Source organism: Canis lupus, chromosome 10 (assembly GCF_048164855.1).
Source record: "Canis lupus baileyi chromosome 10, mCanLup2.hap1, whole genome shotgun sequence".
NCBI classification, from domain to species: Eukaryota; Metazoa; Chordata; class Mammalia; order Carnivora; family Canidae; genus Canis; species Canis lupus.
This window is the reverse complement of record NC_132847.1, coordinates 11,382,677-11,407,489: the sequence shown is the minus strand read 5'-3', so window position 1 is coordinate 11,407,489 and position 24,813 is coordinate 11,382,677. Positions and strand designations below refer to the sequence as shown.

Genomic DNA, 24,813 nt, shown 5'->3' with positions numbered 1-24,813 from the left:
CATCATGTATTCTATCATACTATCTGGAACAGATGTTTTATTCTCTGTTTATTACAGAAGATCATTAGTCAGGAGTTTCCAACTCTGAAAATCCTTTCTAATTGTCCTACCAATAAACTTTTTGGGATCACTAGGAGATCTTCAAGATGGTGATAAAAGATTCGGTTTTCACGACTGTTTGAATCTTACAAGCTGCCCTTCATGGTCTCTCAGATGTGGCATCCCATTTCTTTCTCCGTCTTATGACCTCATGTATGTAATTTAGGTTATGCCCATTAGGCTATGAGTAAACACAAAAGACACTGTTTGTATTCTGAAACTAGTAATTTGAAATCTGAAAAGGCAAAATCACCTTTTCCTTTATGTAATGAAGTTTGTTCTCTCGTGGCTCTATACCAGAATAACTAAATATGGAAAATTTTAGCTTACATGGGCTGTCAAAACTCTCTCAAAGAAACTCTCCAATCAATCCATCTTCAGAGAGAACTGAAGTAAATATTACTATTTCTTTCATTGTTCCAAACACCCATGACATCTGGAGTCATTGGATTTGCTCACCGTTACTCAATTAGGACATCCCTGAGACACCTGGGTGGCTCAATGGTTGAGTGTCTGCCTTCGGCTCAGGTCATGATCCCAGGGTCCTGGAATGAAGTACCGTATCTGGCTCCTTGCGGAGAGCCTGCTCCTCCCTCTGCCTATGTTTCTGCCTCTCTGTGTCTCTCACGAAAAAATAAATAAAATCTTTAAGAAAAAATTAGGGCATCTCTAATTCTATCCAAACCCCATTCCTCTCCATCCTCCCAAATGTTTTCAATATGTCCTCTAGAACACCCAATTGGTGATTAAAAGATTTCTCTACATTTTTAGTTTCTTCTTAACTATGATCTTGATGGAACTTGAGGATTCAGCTTCTAACAGAGCCCCTAGAATAAGATTCTGTATCTCTCAGATACCTCAGTTGTGTGAGACAAACAGCCTGGAGGCTGAGTAATTGTTCTCATTAGGGTCTGATCCAATAACATCTGATAAACAGTAAGCTTTCTTACTGTAAACATTAAGCCTTCTTAGTAAATAGACAACCTAACCTTGAGTTCCTTACCAAATACTTGGATTGGGAGAATTGACATTTAGACTTAACTAGATGATGTTAGGACTCCCACACAGTTCAGTGAGTTAATTAAGAGGACATTGGTTTAACTCCAAGCAAGTGGAAGGACAATGCTGGCATCACCTAAGACAGGAAGCAATACATGTACAGGAGCTATGGAGAATTGGAGATGACTAATTTGGGTTCCGGAAATTCAGTTTTGAACCACTTGCCTCTTTCTTTCTTCAAAAACACAATCCCATTCAACTCATCTTTAATTTTTCTTTTTTTTTTTTCCTCATCTCCACTGCCTTCCAGGAAACTGCCCCTAATTCACTAAAGATCTTAGTTCCCACACTGTCAAATTGTTAACAATCTTTGGACTTAACATGAACATATATGATTTATGTAATTCCTGCTTCTTCATTTCTTTGATGTACTTAATATTTTTTCAATATCCCCTTTCCAGTCACATTCTCCCCAAATCAGATGCTAGAAACCCTAGTTTCTGCCAATCTTAGTTTTTTTCTCCCAACTTGCTTATTTGAGCACTTTAAAGATAATTTGATTTAATCAAAGTCTTTAAGCCATTAATACTGGTACTTATACATTATTTTTCACCCAACACCTATTGTCCCCTCCCTACCTGTATAGCTTAGATCGAATGAGCTTTCAATTTATGTATTTCCTGGCAAGCACCTTCAACTCCTTACCCCCTTTGTAATACTGACTTGCAAATCCCAACCCTGATTGAAGGGTCCTTTGTTCTAATGTCTGAGTATATAACATTCCAGAAAGAAAGAAAAGAAAGAAAAGAAAGAAAAGAAAGAAAAGAAAGAAAAGAAAGAGAAAGAGAAAGAGAAAGAGAAAGAGAAAGAGAAAGAGAAAGAGAAAGAGAAAGAGAGGAAAGGGAAAGGAAAGGGAAAGGGAAAGGGAAAGGGAAAGGGAAAGGGAAAGGGAAAGGAAGAAAGAAAGAAAGAAAGAAAGAGAAAGAAAGAAAGAAAGAAAGAAAAGAAAAAAATGACACAATTAGGCCAACGGGCTTATTTTCCTATTTATGTTTTCATGCCTCAAATGGACACACTGTTCTGCTTGAAAATCCCATTACATGTCCCTAGAAAGTATTCCTTTCTATCCTCACAGTTTAATATTCTGCAGCTTTTTATCAATTTGCAAATGAACTTTATAACCAACTCCAGTTTTTAGTTGCTAAGTATTTTTTAATTTCATAGGATAAAACAAGAATTTCTACCCTGTCCCATGACTAAATCTATACACCTGCCGGCCTTTACAGCCATATTCTCTGCCTTTGTGCTGTTACAGTGGACAATGACACCCTTCATCTAAAAATGTTAATTCCCAAACATGTGCTCTGAGCCCATCCTTTCCCACCCTTTCAAAAGGGCTTTCCTTCTTAGTTACTACCTCTCTCTAGAAGGTTCTCACTCACTTCATCTCTACTGGGTTGTCCTAAACCACATAGAAACCCATCATACTTTTTCCTGTCTCAATAAAAAAAAAAAAAAAAGTCTGTCTTAATAGACTACCCCTTCCAGATACTACACTTCTCTCTTCCTTTTCACAAAATCCTTACCCACACCTACTGAATGACTCTGATCCTTTCCAATCTGGCTTCTTACCCCCATCACATACTGAAACCAATCTTCACTAAACTCTTGGTGACTTAAGTGTGGCCAAATCCACTGGACATTTTTCTGTTTTATCAACAATATTTAGGCTGATAGAATATGCTTTATTCGTAAGAAACCTGTTGTTTCATGGCTTTTGTAACACTCTACTATCCTGTGTTCTTTTTTCTTCTTTATATTCTTTAGCCATCTTGACAGCTTTTTTTCTTCTCCAAACATTCCCTACATTTGAGGGGTCCAGGGTTCAGCCCTTAGCTTGCTATATCCTCCCCTTAAGTCATCTTATTTAACCTCTTGGCTTTAAGACCCATATTTATTTTTATGATCTTCCAAATTTCTATCTCCAGCATTAATTCATCAGTTAAGCTTCAAACATATTTATCCAGCAATCTTACCTGACATGTTCAAAGATGTAATCACCATTCCATATTTAGCACAACCAAAATTTAACTTTTGATATCTGTCTCTAGTTGACAGCAGCCAAAAACCTGAATATTCCTTGATAATTCCCTTTCCCTTTTCCCCATCTTCAACCTGTCAGCAAGACCTGCAAGTTGTCATCCAAAATATGTTTTAAATTCATCCATTCCCCTCCATCACCAATGCCACCACACTATTTTAAGCAAGTACTGGAAATTATATTCTATCCATCATTCTGTCCCTTCCTCCTACACTCTAAGTTCTGTCAATGTAAAAACTTGTATGTCTTCACTTCTTTACTTTCTGCATCTAGAAGAGGACTGGGAATATCCTAAGTGCTCTGTAAATCAAGAAGTAATGGACACTCATTCTACCACCACCGTTGATTATTCAATAAAGTCTCTTTTTTCTTTTCTAATATCATCTCTGTTTCTTGTTTTCTACATAAATCTCTGTTTTTGTTTCCATTCTCTACTTTTACTCTTATTAGGTGACTAGGAATTCTTATTTTTCTAAATGAAATATTGTTCCAGGGGCCCCTCATGACTGAGTTGGTTAAGTGTCTGCCTTTGGCTTAAGTCATGATCCTGGAGTCCTGGGATCGATGGAGACCCAGTGAGGCTCCCTGATTAGAGAGAAATCTGCTTCTCCCTCTGCCCCTCACCACGCTCATCTTCTCTCTCATGTGCTCAAATAAATAAAATATTTTTAAAAAATCATAAAATAATAAAATATTATTCCAGAAGATACCTATGTTCTTTAGGTTTCTTTTTCAAGTCAGAAAATGTATGTGCACAGGGGAAAAATTCACGACACAGAGATCAACATTATTGACTTGATATGTACACTCTGGACTTTTCTTCTGTACATATATACAGAATGTATGGTCTTATTTGGGGAATATAAATAATGGTGAAAGGGAATAAAGGGGAAAGGAGGAAAAATAAGTAGGAAATATCAGAAAGGGAAACAGAACATGGAAGACTCCTAACTCTGGGAAACAAACTAGGGGTGGTAGAAGGGGAGGAGGGCGGGGGGGGGGCTGACTGAGTGGCAGGCACTGAGGTGGGTACTTGACAGAATGAGCACTGGGTGTTATTCGTATGTTGGCAAATTGAACACCAATAAAAAATAAATTATTAAAATAAATAAAATAAAATAAAAATACAATAAAGTAAAAAAATAAAGGTTTATTCCTCTATGTATAATTTTATAACCTATTTACATATAACATGAACATATTTCCAAATTAATAAGTATAGCCAACAGTACTTTAGTTAACTGAGTTTAAATAACTTTATTCTAATGAATGGGTATTATTTTATTACATGAATTTATTCAGTAGCCCTAATATTGCTAAATATTTAGGTTGTTTTTAAGTTATTCTTAAAAACACATGCCCGTATACAGCAGTTGGTATATACTCAAGGATTTCTTCAGACTAAAATGACAGGAATATACATAGACTTCAGGATCTATTCTATTTTCAAATTGGTCTAGAGATAAGTTTCAGATATCTACTTTTCTTTCATAGTCCATTATAATTCTTATTCTCTCCAATTCTGATGTTTTCTTCTTTTAGATCACCGTTAATTTATTACATACAAGATATACTTAATTATTGTTTTAATATATAGTTTTGGAATCTTACTGGAGTATTTTATTCTTTTTACATTTAATATTCATATTTTTAAAACGTCTTTCTACATGTTTAGTCTTACTTTTCTATTGGAATTTTAATCATTTGTCTTACTGAATGCTGCCATATTGTCCTAAGACAGATTGAATTTGTTTTGTGTTTTTTCACTTTCACTTTGGGTTTACCTGTAGCTTTATTCTATTAATCATAAAAATTTGGAATATTTAAATAATCAAATCAGTACTTTCTTTTGTGGTTCTTAACTTTCATGCCATGTACATAAGGCTCTCCTTTCACACCGAGATACAGATTTTTCCCCTTCCTTAAATGATTTCACACATTCCTTTTTCCTCAGTTAAAATCATTGCTGTATCTGGAATTTACTTTGGTATGTGATTGGACATAATATTTTTGTTGTGCTAATAACTAACCTGGTCGATGCAGTACAACTATAACATTTTTTCAGTTTTACTAAAAAACTATCACTGTATAAAGTGCTATCGCACAACAATTTGACTTCATATGCATTACAATGGGTTCAGCTAACATCCATCTTCTCATAGAGATACAGTAAAAAGAAAAGTTTTTAAATAAGAGGAAAAAAGGAGTTCTCCTTATGTAGAAAACTAGGATTTACTGTGAGAACTTTCCTATGTATTGAACACCAGTGTCAGCTATAGTCAGTCACCAAGTTGTACATTACAGCTCTAGGGCTTATTTATCTCATAACTGCAAGTTTGTACCATTTGACCACCATCCTCCATTTCTCCCTCTCCCCACCCCTCCACCTCTGGTAACCACAGTTGAATGTCTTGTCTTTGAGTTTTATTTGTTTTGTGTGGTTTAGATTCCATATATGTATATTTATTTCACATATATGTGAGATCATATATTTCTTTCTCTGACTTACCTCATTTAGCATAATTCCTTCAAGTTCCACCCATGTTTTTGCAAATGGTAGGGTTTCTTCATTTTTTTCATGGCTGAGCACCATCCTGTTTCCAACTTCACAGAAGATGATAATGAGGATAATGATTTCAGTATCCGAGAAGCCAAGACCTTTCATTGGTCTTGTTTCCTAAATATTCTGAGCTATTGTTATTTTATGACTGTCACATCTGTGAATCAATACCCAGACGATACACATTTTGGTCATAAGTACAGTAATTGTATTGATTGTTAAACAATTAGCAGCATTACAGTATTCACTGCTTCTACTAAAGAAAACAGACCATTTATTTAGGTGCTCTTTTATGGCTTTTGTGAGGTTTTATAATTTTCCTTATTATATACTGACAATTACTATTTATGTAATATGTTTTATGATTTCTTGTTACTGTATATGTGATTCTTCATCCATTGCATTTTTAAAAAACATTTTTATTTATTTATTTATTTATCTGAGAGAGAGAGAGAGAGAGAGAGAGAGAGAGAGAGGGGCAGGCAGCATGAGTGGGGAGGAGAGAGAGAAGCAGGCTCTCCAGGAGCGGGGAACCTGACATAGGGCTTGATCCCAGGACCTTGGGAACATGATCTGAGCTGAAGGCAGTCGCTTAACTGACTGAGCCACCCACACACCCCCACCCACTGCATTTTCTATCTGGTAATCTGGTATTTAGGAAATCTGTAGATTTTTTTTAAAAATGTGTTGTTTGTTCCTGCAAGCATCATTATCTCCTCACTAATTCAGATAGATCCCAATTGATAACTTTAATTATCTCAATCAGAACATATGTTAAGATGGTAAATTTACACCTTCTAAGACCACTGACTAGCTATTAAGCTGTTCTCATGACTCCTACTTTCTCTGGGAAATTTTTTCCATTCACATGCTAGGTTGGTCAGCTTGGGCTACCATAACAAAATACCACAGACTATATGAAATAAACAACAGACACTTATTTCTCAATGTTCTGGAGGCTGGAAGTCTAAGATAATGATTCTGGATATTCAGTTTCTGGTGAGGGCTCTCCTCCTGGCTGGCCAATGGTTGCATTTTTTTAAGATTTTATTTACTTATCTAAAAGAGAGAAAGCATGAACAGGGTGACAGAGGGAGAAGCAGACTCTCTGCTGAGCAAGGAGCCCAATATGGAACTCCCTCCCTGGACCCTGAGATTATAACCTGAGCCAAAGGTAAATGCCTAACTGACTGAATCAGCCCACATGGCTGCATTCTTACTATGTCTTCACATAGCCTTTGGACTGGGAGCATGTGCAGAATGAGAGGAAGAACAGGAAAGGGAGTTCTCTAGTAACTTTTCTTATAAGGACACTAATGCTAGTGGATCAGGAACCCACCCTCATTACTTCATTTAACCTTTATTACTTCTTTAAAGACCCTATCTCCAAATACAGGCCCATTGGGGGCCCTCCACATACGAGTTCTGAGGGGATGTAATTAAATCTACAGCACATACCTTATAATTTAAGTCTCAAATTTAACATATCATCTGTATGTCAGTAACTTCCCACACTTATTGGGGGAGGTCATGAAGAAGACATGACCTAAAACCTGGACCTGGCCAACGCAAGGCTCCTTACTCCCTCCCCTGTCTTTGGAATAGGCATTCTGCTTGCTTTCCCTACTCCTCGATGCTGCCCCAAAGACACAGCCTCTAGGTAGTAAAGTGATGATGAGACCATCTGAATGGTGTACGTGACTGAACTCAGTTAAGGACTCTATATAAGCTTGTAAAAATCTGGTGGCACAGGCGCAAATGCACTCATCTTGAGTTGAGGTAGGCTCGGACAAGCCTTGTAAATATGTTCCCTTGCTGCTTAAACCTGCCGGCTGCCAATCTGGAGTGGTCTGCCTCTTTGTCCTGTCTCTCCCTGGCCTCAGGATAAAGCAGCCGCTTTCAGATTACACCAAGGAAGCTCCTGGGCTTTCAAAGCAACAAATCCTCAGAGACCTCTCTATCCCTTCCTCTGATATCCAGATTGGTATTTCCAACTCTCAATTAAATAAGGGATTTAAATTTATCTTTGCACACCACTCCCTCAAACCCAAATAGACTAGAGTCACAGTTTTGTTTCATTTCGTTTTCGTCCTTATCCCACCACCCCCACCGCTGGATCCACTCTTCCCACTGCACCTGACTTTATATTTGGGCTCTCATTTGTTTTCCTAGATGGGTGAAGGTGTCTTCTCCTATTTCAACTTGTTCGAAGCTCCCTTCCCTTAAGAGACTAGATTAGTTCTCATTAACTTTTCAAACGTCACTCTCTAAAGGACTCAGTATATGGGATACAATGCTATATGGTGCATATCTAAGAAAAGTTAAGTCCAGGATTAGCCAGAACCATAATTATCTGAATTTTCTTTATCTTCTTTGGAAGTTTTAAAATGTGTCATAGTACATATTCTGGGTTTCCAAAACATGTAATTCAAATTAAAAACAAAAATCAGCAAAAGCAAAAACAAAACACTGATTAAATAACTGGATTATGAGTTTTGCTTAATTATTACAGATTTTGAGACTTTCTTTCAGACACCTTACTTCCTTAGGGATATATTAGTTTTCATTACATTAAGTATAGGACTAGGTAATGTATTTTTAGTACACTGGAGATGAGGTTCTAAGTCTCTGCTCTGTATTAACAATATATTATAAGCTAAAAATGTGACATTTGGATATGTCTATAAAGTCTAATTTACTTGACTTTTTTTAAGATTTCATTTATTTATTCATGAGAGACACAGAGAGAGAGAGAGACAGAGACAGAGACAGAGAGATCGAGAGAGGCACAGAGACACAGGCAGAAGGAGAAGCAGACTCCATGCAGGAAACCCAACGTGGGACTTGATCTCGGGTCTCCATGATCACACCCTGGGCTGAAAGTGGCGCTAAACCGCTGAGCCACCCAGGCTGCACTACTTAATTTTTAAAAAATAAAACCATGGCTGTGAGCACATGAAAATCCAGCAAAGCTCAGGTTTCTGGGACTTCCTGGCTATTGTATTAGTTCTGAAGCTACAATACTAACCAAAAGCAAATGATAATACTAGTTTTTTTTTCTCGTTTTTACAGTACAGCACTACAGCACTTAGAGATCAGAGGAGAAAAAAATCTAAGATCCTAACTTTGCCTCAATATAATTTACCATCTGATTGCCAGGCAAAATATTAAAAAATACTTATTGTTTTACAGGGTCTAATAAAGTCAGTCTGTAAGTCAGAAACCTAACAAGCAGGATGAAAGTTGAAAAACAACAGAAAAACAAAACATAGTTACCAGATAATGTGTTAACACAGTCAACTAAAAAGACAGAATTTTTCCAACCTCTGTAATTTTTTGGTAAGCTTGGTTTTTTTTCCAATGAGAGCCTCCCTTCCTCCCAAACTCATTTCCATTTTTTAAAACATTATCCAGAGGCTCTGGATACACTATTTTAATCCATTCTTCTTATCTCTTCTTTCTTCTACTAAAATACCTTGGACCAAAGCACAACAAATATAGGAAGTGTCTGAAATGTGGAAAGAAGAATGTGGACTGCCTAGGGACTTAAGGATTTCCAGAACAAGACTTGATGAGTTCTCTGGACTTCCTGAATGCTTCCTGTATGTTTCAGACAAGGCACTATAGAAGTTTCCAGTCAGGAACCACCAAAGGAGACAGAAAAATACTCCAAAAGACTCAGGAAAAGAGGATGCAAGAAGAGATGGCCTTTTTGGTAATCCTTGTCCAGCCAAACACCAACAGAAGAAAAATCACTTTCTCTGTCTCTTTCTCTAATGAGATGTTGGGGAGTGGTGAGAGTAAGCACTCCACCTTCCTCTTTGAGGTCCCTGAGGCTTAACAGGGAGTTGACTTCCCACCTTAAATCAGAGGCAACAAGTCTGTGCAAGTCCTCTGGCTGCTTTCACCCAGAGAGTGTGAGTAAGGCTAAGTGGGGATATGGCCTTCCATCCCACCCATCTGAAACAAGGCAGGGCCCCACTTCTGCTTGAGTGGTATTGGCAGGACAAGTGATGTTGAATATAAACACTGGTCCAGCCCACAGGCAACACTTCAACAAATAAACTGCCTATAAAATATATATATGTGTGTGTGTATATATATATGTTTAAATATATTAAAAATGAATTATATTTAAATATGTTACATATTTACAGTTATATAAATTTATAAGTTTATTATTATATAAATAAATTACATACATTTTTAAACAGGAACCATTCTGGAAATGACATAATTACAGAAATGGAGAGAACAGATTAATAGTTGCCAAGGGGTGGGGCCGTGAGTATAAAAGGTCAACATAAGAGCCTTCTTGCTAATAAAAGCATCAAACAGCATTTGGATGATATGCTTGGGAGCCATTAAACAGCTAAGTTACCAACAAAAAGCACAAACATGGGGCACTGGGTGGCTCACTGGTTGAGTATCTGCCTCTGGCTCTGGTGGTAATCCTGGGGTCCTGGGATGGAGCCCCAGGTGGGGCTCCTTGCTCAGCAGGGAGGCTGCTTCTTCCTCTTGCCATGTCTCTGTGTTTCTTTTGAATAAATAATTTAAAAAAAAAAAAAAAAAGCACAAATAGGGCAGCCCCTGTGGCTCAGCGGTTTAGTGCCACCTTCAGCCCAGGGCCTGATCCTGGAGACCCCGGATCAAGTTCCACATCGGGCTGCCTGCATGAAGCCTGCTTCTCCCTCTGCCTGTGTCTCTGCGCGCCTCTCTCTCTCTCTCTCTAATAAATAAATAAAATCTTAAAAAATAAAATTAAATTAAAAAATTAAAAAACCACAAACATGTAAAAAGTATGGCACTAAATACACCTTGAAAAGGGCTCTTGATTAAGGTATGAAAAATGAATAATCAGTATTATTTGGCCCCAACTAGGATGTATATTAAGAAACTCCAATTTTTTTGCTCCCCTGTGCTTGTTCATGAACGACAGTGAAAGCACCATGTATATGGATTTGGGGGCTACGGTAAGTTCTAGCAGGCAGGGTGAATTTCCAACATGGAATCCATGAATAATGAGAATGGACTGTAATTCTCAGGAAACCCCTGGGTACCAGCAAACTAAGATCATAATCACAGTCCAAATTAAAAGATAAAATCGTATTCACAGCCAATATATATATGAGAAGCAGCTTCTGAAACCAGCCTAATTATAGTGTTCTCTTTTAAAGGATTACCACTTCCATCAAAGCAACTCGAGATTTTTATCTTTACCCCAATGATGCATTGTGAAAATGTCTTTCAGCTTGAAATGCTGCCATGCCATTTTTTCCTTTCACAATGTGCCTTTGTGTGTAGTTTATACATTTTCCCACATTCTGATATCAGAGTTTCTATTTATTGACTGTCATTCTATACAAACAAAACAATAAAAAGTTACTTATCTTCCATTGTTTTTGCTATTCTTATGCACCACCTGGTAAACCTGGAAATGGTATTTATGTCCCTAAATTTACAGAGTAATTCTCTAGAATTCCTAGAGGCTGTCTCAGAGTTCGTGGTAAACTGAGAATGTTTTGCTCTTTATGCCATAACAGTTGCCAAGAATGCATTTTACAGAAAAATTGAACAAAGACTCTTATATAGCATGAGATCAATCAAAGCAAGAGAAATTGTACACCCCTCAGGTTGTAGTGTTGGCATGAAGCAAAATAGCTTCTAGCTTTATCAATAGAAAGGGCGATAATAAAATATTGGCATTATAGGAGAAGACCAAAACTGTTTTCCTTTGTCCTCCTAGAGTTTTCTGATTGCTTATAACAGAATAAGGGCAACATAATGGCCAACCCTCTTAGTTTTCTATATATAATTATTTTCAACTGTCTCATCCTTACTGATCTGTAACATTTTTAAGAGACTAGCGTGCAGTGCATGTTGGAGTTGACTCTGGAACATCCAGCTCCACTCTCCATTTGTGCAGCAGCAATGTGGTTTGAGGACTGACCTTCCAAAGGTAACTCTGAATAGTCTAAGCGAGTCAGTTGCACACTGGAGTCACCTGTGGAGCTTTTAAAAAATATAATGTCTGGGTTTGATCCAGACATTCTCATTTAATTGGTTTGAGGTAGAGCCCAGGCTTTTAAAACTCCCCAGATGACTCTAAACTGCAACCCATGCTGAGAACTACTGGCTTAAACTAGCCATGCTAATTCCAGCTCCCTTGACACTGATTGATTCAAAATAAGGGTCAAAACCACCAAAACATGGTATTTTTATCAGTTGTGATTAGTGTCAATTGTCAACTTAAAAAAAAAAAAAAATCCTAGAGAAAAACCAACCAGGCATAGCATGGCCATTCTATAAAGTCTTCAGAGATCCAGTCTGTGTCCTTATTTCCATTCATTAAAATTTTATTTGAACCAGAAAGAAGGAGACTGAGAAAATAAGGGTTCAAAATCCTTTCTGTTAAAGATCATTCCTGGGAGTCCCAAGTATTACACCATATTGACAGGACTTAGAAACAGTGAATGATCACTCTCCATAGATATTTCGCTTTGAAGCTTCACATATCTCTTGTGCTTGGCAAAAACTTAATCACATAACTATAATTATCTACAAGGGGGAATGTAACTTTTAATACAAGTGCACTGTAGCCCTAAACAAAAGCATATTTTTGTTATTTAGAGACTATGGGAGAATAGACTAAGAACAAAGAGCAGTATTCAGAACATGACCCAAGCTAGGCAAAAGCAGAGAATTAAAGTAAATATAGAAAGAAAGAAACTTAGTACTTAGCTACATCATTAAGTCACTGAATCCACCAACCTTAAGACCTCTTAAGTTAAATTCATGAAGCCAATAAATTTTCTTATTCATTCTGATATGAACAAGTTTTCTGTTATATGCATTTCAAAGCAGCTTCATGATTAGAAGAGCTAAAGACAGTTTATAGTCACTCACTTTAATTTACCAAAGGGTGAATATATTTGCTTCATAGGAAAATAAAAGTAGCAATTTACCATTCTTAGATTGTGTCAAATCTGTTTGCAATTCACTCTTTTGGTCTAGAAAAAGTAAATCCTTTTACTTTCCTATAGTAATCAAGTTGCCACAAGTTGAAAAATATGCATAAATCCACTGTATAATTAGTTTAGACTAGGAATTAAAAATATTTGGGTTCAGTATTCTCTTCTTGAAATGAATTCAGTGTGAGAAATCAATATTTGTTTCTATTGGACTCAGACAAGAAAGAGACTGAATGTTTCCAAACCCTCTACGAATTTCCTTTTAGTAAAATGGAAAATATCATGTGGAAATTATCCCAAAACATTCTCTTTTTTTCTCTTTCCCTAATTTTTATGCTACTCTGTGTAACCAAGAAGACTAAGGATACATGTGATTGGATCTGGGAGCATGTAAAGAAAATCTAAATGAATTTATACCAGGTCCATCGATTACAAAGACATCACTCAGAGCTCATATCTTGTCTTCAATTCACAGGAAGGTGTAATGACCTAAAAGGGGCCAAAGCCCAGAACAAATAATCAGAAAAAAAGATACTTATTAGGTCTCTCCTGGAATATCACAAGTAAACCATTTACCCCTGTGTTTTTTTTTTAAGATTTTATTTATTTATTCATAGAGATGCAGAGAGAGAGAGAGAGAGAGAGAGAGAGAGAGAGGCAGAGACACAGGCAGAGGGAGAAGCAGGCTCCATGCAGAGAGCCTGACGTGGGACTCGATCCAGGGTCTCCAGGATCACGCCCTGGGCTGCAGGCAGCACCAAACCGCTGTGCCACCGGGGCTGCCCTTACCCCTGTGTTAAGTCAAAACTTACCCAGGAGTCAGGAATATTAATATCAAGATGGGCTTTATACCTCCTTGTGTGGCATTAAGCAAGTAATTTAGCTTCTCTGCTCTTGATATAATCAGATAGAAAATTATTAGCTCTGTTTGATGGTCTGACAGGTCTGTTCCTACGCCAAAGTTGTCTAATTGAGTCTCAGTTTTAGTTACTTATTTAGAAAACAGTGTTGGGCCAATTCATGTCCAGTCTCTCTCAAAGTGATTCATTCTCTCTCTCTCTCTCTCTCCCCCTCCCTCCCTCCCTCAAAGATTCAAACTCCTTTTACTAATGAGGATGGTTCTCCTATAGAAAGGGCTGGGAGATAGCATTTGTTAAAAATGATATATGGAATACATAATTGGCCTATTAAATAGGCCAAATTTAGTAAGATATAAGCAGAAAATGGCCTATTTTTCCTGGTCACTCACTTTGCCTTGTTCTTTGGTATCATTTCAGTAGATGCCACAGCCTTCTGGTTACTTTTAGGTAAATAGAACTCACTTCCAGGTGGTAAGAATCCAGGGCAATCTAATGCAGTATTTCCATCTCATACCCAATACAATGTTCTCCTCTCATCCTCAGACTGGACACAAGTCTGGGGATCTGTATTAGAGAAGAGGTATGTGTCCTGTTCTCTCTCTTCTCTTGGTCCAAATGTACCACTAAGACTTGCTGCTTCCGGCTTCTCCAGGATAAGGGATAATAGAGTTAGAGGAAAGAGGAAAACTCTGACCTGTGCTTTTACAATATGATTGTCAGCCCTCTGCAAGGCAATTGCCCAAATGTGCTTCCTCGTGGGACACACAGGGGAGAATATCTGAGATTCCCTACTGAGAAGCCCCCACTGTACCTTTGCCTGATGCAGGCTATATATTCACCATCTGATTGCTTACCATGCCCATAACCCCTTACTTCCAAAAGGAAACCTTATACTCTCTTTCTCCTGGGATCCCATCACACCAAGAGACATTCCTCTTGGTTAAAGTCCTTTTAAGCTGGTTATAGTCTGGCTATGTTTTATGCATTCATTCAGCCCCTTAGAAGGCATATATCCCTTCTCCTCTAATGAATGAAGCTTGTTCTAAAGGTGAATGTTCTTCCGGCTTCAAATCAGAGGTGGTTCCAGTCAACCACTTCCTTCAGGTTTCTCCAGATGAAATACAGCCTTTTCTTTAACCTACAAAATGTAAGGGGTACATGTCTAATTTTCCAATAATTGCTTCCTATCCTCCTACAGTAGCAGGTAAGAACAGTCCTATATGTGCATACATTTTGGTACCACCCAGCTATAAAATAAGAGATGCCATCTAGAAAGTTAAGAAATGCCATCTCACCAATGGGTTCTTCGGCCAGTCTTATTTTTTGCTTGAGAAGATTCAGCTCCTTTCCCCATACCCACCCAAACAACAGAACAGAAAATACTGTAGCACTTATGGCACAAATTCCCACTGAAGGATCTTCCTATTTAGCCACTGTCTGGCCTTTACCTCTGTAGGCTGGAGATAGATGATGTGGCCATGATCTCAGAGATGGTGATGGTACTCTAATAAGACTTTCATATGTTACTGTGTTTCCTTTTAAAACATGGAAAGAATTATTACCCACTATCCTTAGCTATAAAGCAAGATTTGGTCAAAATCCTGAAACAATTAGAATATATTTAGATGGATGGATGGATGGATGGATGGATGGAAGGAAGGAAGGAAGGAAGGAAGGAAGGAAGGAAGGGAAAGAAGGAAAAGAAAGAAAAGAAAGAAAAGAAAGAAAAGGAGGAAGGGAGAGAAAAAACAGTTCATAGTGAAAAGAGACACAAAGGCTTACATTTTATGAGCAAGGCTTAGAAATAGGAAATCTCTTTGAAAGAATATTTTCAGAAAATATTTTCTAAATTACTCATAAGTTTAGCTCATATTACAATAAATTTCATGTGTGAAATATTTAAAATCTTTCTGCTTTTCTCTGGATGACATGTTTTATGCACATCTCTGTTTAATAGAACATGGAAACTATTTTATGTTTTAATCACTTCCTTTTTCAGCAACAGAAACTTTGCTAAAACTCTATTAAGTTCTCAAGGGTGCATGTGAATTATACTGCAGCCAAACAAATAAAAGTGCAGTTGAATCATCAATGTGACATGTTATTTGGGATATGGGCTTTCTGGGAATTTCCCCTTTATCCTACTTCCTGTTATGGCGACATTCTTCTGCATGGTAGTCACTGGTTATTAGAATTAATCCTATCATCTTCATCATAATTAATATTAAATTTATTTTTATTAACTTCCTAGACACAGGGGAGCTATGTTATTCTCTAAGCAAAGAAAACTGGTATGTGTTCTCCTCCAGAGTTTTCCATTTGGAGCCAATCAGTTCAAAAAACAGACTCATTGGGATGGAGATCATTTTATAACCATAGTTATCATCCCCATAATCACCATCATTATCATCAAGAGTACCTACAATATGCTGAGTTTATAGCAGGTGCCTTAATGATATCATCTGTAACCATCAAGTCACCTGGGGGCACTGCGGTGGAGGCCTCTATTTTCTCCTCTTACAAGAGTGTGAGGGTTTCATTAACAGGGTAGTTTGGAAGCTGAGCTTCATTGGGTCTTGAGCTGAAGTCCTCTCTGGTACTTTCTGAGAAAGGGTTCACTGATGCTATTAGGTACCCCCATTGTCTGATAGAGCTTAGAACAGATGACATGGAACATTCTCCCTGGGACTTATGAATCATCACTGGACCAATATAATTAACAGCCTGAGGATCAACTATACTATTTGTCAGTTATATTGGGACATTTTTTTAAAGTAAGGCAAGGTAACCTCAGATGGGAAGAAAAAATGCAAGCTAACCAAGAGAAAAAGAAAATCCAGTTCACTTAGCTCTTCCTCTCTGTAGGGAAAACAGTGTGGACACATTTTTATCTCCATAAGAGAGTCTCCTCAGATGGAGTTTTATTCATGACCTCTCAGGTTGGCCTCCTTCCTCACCCCTACCAGTTTCTCACCTGAGAATTACAGTAGCTTCCCGGGAAAACTCCAATCCTTCCAGTAAAAATGTGAGCAGTTCTCTTACTTCAAAGAGTTGCACACTGTTTATTTTCTGACCCTATTCACAAGTTCAGAAGGGGGTGAGAAACTTTCCCATGGAGGAGAGGTGAATAAAAGACCTACTGCCCCAGTTCAGACTATCACAGTCGGGGAAAAGTTTAACATATTTACAAAAAACTTTTCAGAGACCACAGAGTCTTAGCTCATTGTGGAAAATAATACATTACCAGGGTTTGACCTTTCACTTGAGCAACAAATTGAGCAACAAGGTTTCCACTCTGTGCCCGCCTTCCCACACTTGTATACTAAGAAGCATTTGACTCTCACTTGCCTACCTCAAACTCAAGCAGTCACACAAAGAACCACAACACCCTACACATTAATTTCTCTCTTTATTCTTTGTTGCCCAGAGGAACTGTACTAAAGTAAGGCAATTAAACTGCTTACCTAAAGTCATACAGCATTAATCGGCACAGAGAGGATTCATACGCTCAGGATTTTTCAACTACACTATTAATACAACTAAAATAACTAGAAGCACCAATAATACCCAAAACATTCCAGAAGAGGTTCCACAGCTCCCATCAGTAATTTTCCAAATGCTTTTAAATAATATCTGACCTTCTCACAGAGATATTAGATGAGAAACAGGGAAACTCAATACCACTATCCTCAGGCATGATCCTCAAAGCCAATAATGGAAATTGGAGTAGCCATTTTAGAAGGTTTCCGAGGATAGCCTTTATGCTACAAAGAATTTCTTTATAAGCATCACACCAGCAAATCGTTCGGGGGGGGGGGGGGTGAATCATATTCAATTTCATGACTTTCATTTTTACATCAGATTAAAGGCTACTACCAAGGGTGCTTGGGTGGCTCAGTGGTTGAGCATCTGCCTTCAGCTCAGGTCATGATCCTGGGGTCCTGGGACCAAGTCTGCATCAGACTCCCCGCAGGGAGCCGCCTTCTCCCTCTGCCTACGTTGCTGCCTCTCTGTGTCTCTCATGGATAAATAAAATTTAAAAAAATAAAGGCTACTACCAGAAATCCTTTAAGTAAATTATTAAAAGTTAAGAAATGTTAATATTCAGAAGCATATTAATATATTTGATTGCTCTTTCCAGCTCAATATTCTAAGAAGCCCTACTAAGTTTTAGCACTTAGATAAGATGCTTAAATCCTACTGGGTAAATCCACACATGCATTTAGTTGGAATTCATACAATTTGGGGGGAAGACTTTTCTTCCAGTCATCGATATTATCTCGAATTAATTATGTCCCACCATTGATACCATTTTGACTTTTTCAAATTATGAATTACTTACAGTAGCCTCATTATTATAAAATTATTTTGTTTTTCTATTATTCTCCTATATATGCATCTGGAATAATTTTCTATGATTTGTTAACAACTGGACTTTATGATACATATCAACTTAGGTTCCAGAAGTATTTATTCTTAGCCCTGTCACTAAGGGAAAACTATGCATAATCTACCCTCCCCTCCAAATTTTATTATCTGGTTATATTTCATTATGAATGTGCTACCTAGGAACACTGGATTTTTAAAATAAATTATAATTTACCTTAAAATTAAATATAATTATATTAACTTCTCTAGGGTTTAAAATACAAAATTACAAGTGTAAGATCATGTTACTCTGTACCTAAGTAAATAACAGGAGATTCATATTGACTGATAGCAACATTTTTGCTGAAATATACTAGAATGTTTTTTATAATACTGTTATTACAGAGTTCTTTTATCTTCTGGAAGTGGAAAGGTGTATATGTTAGCATCCTACAGCTGCCATAACAAATTACCAAAAATTGGGTGTCTTAGAATAGAAATGTATTGTCTCATAGCTCTGCATGCCAAAAATCCAAAAATCAGTGGAGTTATTTCCTTTTGTGGGTTCTAAGGGAAAAACTGTTCCATGCCCTTGCCCTAACTTCCAGTGATGGTTGGCAGTGCTTGGTGTTGCTTGACTTTTAAATGAATCATTCCTATCTCTGCCTCCAACATCATGGTATTTCCCCCTAACCAGAATTACCTTTAACACCTTTATTCCTACCCACTGTCACTTCAACGTATAATGTAAATCTTTCAAACTTCCTATTTACTTGATGCCTCAACTTCCCTCTATTTTTTTTATTTTTTTTTAATTCTTATTTATTTATGATAGTCACAGAGAGAGAGAGAGAAGCAGAGACACAGGCAGAGGGAGATGCAGGCTCCATGCACCGGGAGCCCGACATGGGATTCGATCCCGGGTCTCCAGGATCGCGCCCTGGGCCAAAGGCAGGCGCCAAACCGCTGCACCACCCAGGGATCCCTCAACTTCCCTCTAAGCAGGTGATGAGATGCATCAGTGTGATCGGGCTGGTCTCTGCCCCGTTTCTCTTCCTGAGCTCCCCCAACCATGACTGAGTGACGTTCAAATACACATATGAAATTCCCTCATGCCTTTTTCTTGTATGCTCCTCTCAGATCTCCAGTAAAGGCACTTGTCCATGGTCCTCACTCTCTTGGCACTCTTCCTATTTGGCCCCCTTTGTAGTGTGACAAGCCTCACCTCCTCCAGGATCTATGAGTCTTCAAGCATAGTTTCTGCAGTCATGTTGTATCACCCTTAAAATTCCACATGAGGGTTTTCTCCTCCAGTTACAACCCACAGGGTAATCTAGGCCTTGCCCATCATGTGCCTCAGCATTCTTCCAGCCTCTACTCATTATCCAACTTGAAAGCCACCTCCCACATTTTAGGTATTTGTGGCAGCACCCCACTTCCTGGTAAAGTCTGTATCAATCAGGGTTCTTCAGAGAAATAGAATATATTAAAGCAAAAAGTTGAAGAGAGATTAGGATAAGGGGAAGGGAGAGAGAAAGGGACGTTAATTTATCTTAAGGAATTGGCTTAAGGGATGATGAGGGCTGGCAAATTCAAAATCCAGAAGGGAGACCAATGAGCAGGAGACTTAGGAAAAAGTTGAACATACAGTCTTGAGTTCAAAATATTCAGAGCAGGCCAGCGGGATGGAAACTACACAGGATTTCTGTGTTACAATATTGAGGCAGAATTCTTTTTCTTTTTTTTCTTTTTTTTCTGGAAAACCTCAGTTTTTGCTCTTAAGGCCCTCAATTGATTGGATGAAGGCTATTCAAGTTATCCAGAGTAATCTCTTTTACTTCATGTCAACCAACTAACTGAAATGTTATGAGATCTACAATATACCTATAAGGCAACATCTAGACTGGTATCTCAGCAAACAAGCAGGCACCACAGTCCACCCACACTGGTCTTGCAAAATTAACCATCACAGGGTAAAATGCAGGCTATGAGGATTTTGTGGAAAGGACTAAAAACCTTAGAGGTCTAGAATTTGAATGCAAATTTATATAATGACTAGTTTATGCACCCTTGGTGTGTATGTGGTTAATTAGGTTTCTCTCCAAGAGCAGAGCAGAAAAGAGAGAGAAGAGAAATAAAGATTGCACAAAATACAAAAGAGAGATTAATCAATTGCCTGAGGTAATCCTGAAAGAAATGATAATTATCTACCTGGACACATGTCAATTGCCTTAGCATCTAGCCACATTAAGTAATGATATTAATCACCTAAATCTGTCCAAAGAGTAATGTACAAGGGAAAACAGTTCCAATTTAGTGAAAGATGAACCAATACTTAGTTTTAAGGAGTGGTTCAGGGCTGAGGCACTGTACAATTCGGAAATGTACTGTTACTTCATGATGGAGCCAAGGAGGAAGCTTAAAAATAAAGTATGGAGAGGAAAAAAACCAGAGTCAAGACCACCAACTGAATAGTCAATAATATGGGATGAATGAATAGGAAAATGAGGCTCCCTACCTCCTACCTTCCATTTCAGACCTCATCCCTACTAGCTTTGTGACCTTGGAAAGTCCCTTAAATGTTCCAGATGGGAAATAGGCAGGTGTGACCCAAGGAAACCAGATCTTAGGGATGCAGTCTGAAGTGGAAGGTAGAAGGCAGGGAGCCCAGTGAAGGCTAAAGCTTCCAGCATAGATTTGGCATGGCTTCCAGAGGCTTCTAGAAGGACTAGGAAGGAGCATTTTAAAGATATAGACATATATACAGGCAATATACAGATAGAACAATAATTATGGCAACCAATAATGATTAACTGTTATTGACTACTTCTCAGTTTTCTTCGAACCAAATCAAGGATGATTACCATGATCAGCTCTATTATCCATTTGTAAGAAGAAAACCAAGGCAGAGAAAGGCTAAGAGACTTCTTCAAGGTCACAAAGCTAGTAGGTGGCAGAGTAGGATTTAAATCAAGACAGTCTGGCTCCAGAGTTTATGCTCATAACAACTACATCATTTGCTACACAGCCATAAGTTGATGCCTTCCTCTCACTTTCTTTTGGCTTCCTGAGAAACTGCTACCTGACTTCCTACCTTCCTTCACCTGGCTGGCCAATGATCAGTGAGAGAGGGGAGCTAATTAATTCCAAATTCACATCTCAAACTATTTACGGATACTGGAAAATAAGAACTAACTCAAAAGACATGAATTCCTTTTATAAGATTAGGCACCTATGAGGGCCTTGGAGGGGTGGGGAGGAAGTTACCATAAAAAGACCATAAGGAAAACCATGCTTTGGATGCCTGAACATGTGTAACTCAACAGGTCTGCAGTACCTGCAGTCAAGGTTAATAAATTACATACTCATGTTATGAACCAATGAAGTACTTCAGTAATGTGTGTGGAGGGGAACTCAAAGAATAATGATGAATTTGAAAACAGAAACAAAAATAAAGGTTGGGTTCTAAACACCAAGAAAAGCTAGCACTAAAATTTATAAAGTTTTCTAGGCATAGAAGGAGCAATACAAGAAATGGCTGAAAAGCACCTAGACGTAATAGAAAAGAGCTGGTATGTGTAGAAATCAAAGTAAATCATATCAAATAAGTTTGGTTATAGCAGCAATGGCCACAATAGCCAAACTGTGGAAGGAGCCTCGGTGTCCAACGAAAGATGAATGGATAAAGAAGATGTGGTTTATGTATACAATGGAATATTACTCAGCTATTAGAAATGACAAATACCGACCATTTGCTTCAACGTGGATGGAACTGGAGGGTATTATGCTGAGTGAAGTAAGTCAGTCGGAGAAGGACAAACATATGTTCTCATTCATCTGGGGAATATAAATAATAGTGAAAGGGAATATAAGGGAAGGGAGAAGAAATGTGTGGGAAATATCAGAAAGGGAGACAGAACGTAAAGACTGCTAACTCTGGGAAACGAACTAGGGGTGGTAGAAGGGGAGGAGGGCGGGGGGTGGGAGTGAATGGGTGACGGGCACTGGGGGTTATTCTGTATGTTAGTAAATTGAACACCAATAAAAAATAAATAAAAAAAAAGTTTGGTAGCTTTTAGAGGGAAAGGATGAACTTGAAGGAATAGGTGCTCTTCTCAGAGATTACTTGCATTTTTGAGGAATAAAAAATATCAGACCAATTAAAAAAAATCAGTCCATCTTGAGAGAATATCCAGATTTATCTGCATTAATCTTGTATCTAGCCTAATACAAATCATTAGCTCACGTTTTTACTTTTAAGAAATATTTACTGAACCTCTACTTCTATCAGACACTGTTGTACATACTGTAAAAATTCAGAGAAAACTCACCATCCTCATAAATCGCACATTATAGAGACAAGAATCAAACAAAACAAAACAAAACAAAACAAAACTGGAGCGTATTATGCTGAGTGAAATAAGTCAATCAGAGAAGAACAAACATTATATCGTCTCATTCATTTGGGGAATATAAAAAATAGAGAAAGGGAATAAAGGGGAAAGAAGAGAAAATGAGTGGGAAATATCAGTGAGGGTGACAGAACATGAGACTCCTAACTCTGGGAAATGAACAAGGGATAGTGGAAAGGGAGATGGGTGGGGGGTTGTGGTGACTGGGTGACAGGCACTGAGGCGGAGCACTTGACGGGATGAGCACTGGGTGATTTGCTATATGTTGACCAATTGGACTCCAATAAAAAAATAAAATAAATAATAATAATAATAATAAATAAAATATGTAGCAGTGGTAAAGCTGTAATAAATAAGAAAAACAAGCTAAAAAAGAAAATATGTGAAGTAGAAAGGAAAGGACCCATGAGTATCTGACTGGACCTCCAGAAAGGCAGCAAGAAACTGAGAAAAGGAAAACAGAACAGATAATGGCTGTGACACTTGTAAAACTGATAAAAGACACCCATCTTCATGGATGGAAGACCCAAATCTTGCCATCAAATAGCATCTAGGTCAGGAGGAGAGTTGGTAACCAGAGAAATATTTTAAGGTCCGAGTATTATTCATTACTGATGAGGAGGAACTATAGCATTTGATAGGGTTTTTTAACATAATTACTAACAAGTTCACAGGTAATACAGTAGCTACACAGAGTAGACTTTACTTCTCAAAACAATGATCAGTAGTGTATTATTATAGCTGCTTCTGGCCTGCTCAAGGGAGCCAATTATTATATTCTCAGGAATTTTGGCAGCCAGTTATTAAATCATCAGCAGCTTTAAATTAACCATGGTAGACTATTGACACCAACAATAATCAGCAAAACTACCACCAAGTGCTAGCTGTTCAACATTTACCAGCATACTACAAATTGGAATGCTGTAATCTTATCTTTCTGACATGCTGTTTCATTGTGCCATTGCAACAGAAGCTCACTGAAAGTAATGATAGAAGTCCTTAAACATTTTTGAGGACCCTACAGAACCTGGCACGTGTTCCTCAAATACTGGATTGTCTACTACTCTAAGTAAGATCAGGAGTAGTCCTCAATTCCTGGGAAGAAACAGAAGTCTATATTAGCTTAGTTACCATCAGAAAACTATACATCTCTAGAATTCTGAGAAATAAATGAACCACTGAAGCCTCAAAGTATAGTTAATATACATATCATTTATTTATGAGAAGAATTTGGTCAGATAATTTTTTACATGTTCTAATGTGAAAATATTGGAGATACTAATAATTTCAAAGTAAATGCATAAAAGAATGAGAATCTACTAACTTTCTGAATGGTCAGTAAATGTCTTCCTAGACAATGGGAAAATGTCATGAAAGAGGCAGGGCCTACCACCATGAATTCCCTCTCAAGCCAGAGAGATGTCATAATTGACCTGTTTAGGGAAAAAAAAGCAGACAGTACAAAGGGTGAGGGAAGATAGAGTCAAGATTCAATTAATCTGCTAAAAGAAATCCCTGGAAATAGTTTTTTGTCATTTGCATGATAAAGGTATCACAAAGGATAACAAAATACAAAGTGTACTCAAGCATAATAAATCAATCTACCTATCTCTGTGGTGTAATGCCAATTTTATTTTGAATCATAGCCAAGGTGACAATACTTGAGACAACAGTATAATGAGATCATTTTTTAACTCTCATCCAGTTTTTTTAAAAAGTACATGTTGAAGGAAACCTGATATATATTGAGGCAAAAACCATTTTTTGAGAAGATTACAGAGAAACATTTACAGTTCAGTTTGATGAGAACTAGTTTATGAGTGGAAAAGATGGTTAGGATTCTGGAGGAATTTTAATTCAATTCAAAAAACTTTAAAACTGAAGAATAGGAAAAATTTCCTTAGTCTATCTCTGTAAGACTATGATGGGAAAATCTATTTCATGATGTGAAAGTTACCTCCAAGAAGCTGAAAAAAATCATGGCAAACAACCTACCTGGCAAGGTTTCATTAGGGGATCCCTGGGTGGTGCAGCGGTTTGGCACCTGCCTTTGGCCTGGGGCGCAATCCTGGAGACCCGGGATCGAATCCCACGTCGGGCTCCCTGCATGGAGCCTGCTTCTCCCTCTGCCTGTGTCTCTGCCTCTCTGTCTCTCTCTGTGTGACTATCATGAATAAATAAATAAAATCTTTAAAAAAAAAAAAAAGAAAGAAAGAAAAGGTTTGGCATGACTCCTATCTCCCCACCCCTTCTCTTTCTATAATTCATCAGTACATAAAAACTTCAACTAAGACTATAATCATTGTAGGCTGATACCAAGTTCTCTTTTCTTCCCATTTTCTATCTCTACACACTGATGCTTTGGACTTCAGAAAATAGTATATGGAACTTAGGCCAAGTTGAACAACTGATAATAAAATTTAAGTGTTTAAATAAAGCACGT

At 37.7% G+C, this 24,813-nt stretch overlaps 1 protein-coding gene across 4 annotated transcripts in view; it reads right to left on the bottom strand.

Moving 5' to 3' along the window:
- The window catches only part of PRR16 (proline rich 16), a 532,382-nt gene extending 507,841 nt beyond the window's left edge, over window positions 1–24,541 (bottom strand). For 2 of the 4 annotated variants that reach the window (XM_072840680.1, XM_072840682.1), the window contains exon 1: window positions 24,366–24,541. The gene's annotated coding sequence lies outside the window, so the exon portion shown is untranslated. Of the gene's footprint in view, window positions 1–5,708; window positions 5,804–16,070; window positions 16,250–24,365 lie in introns of those variants that run through there. The other 2 variants (XM_072840678.1, XM_072840681.1) reach the window with 2 other exon arrangements.
- Between the last annotated feature and the right edge of the window lie 272 nt (window positions 24,542–24,813).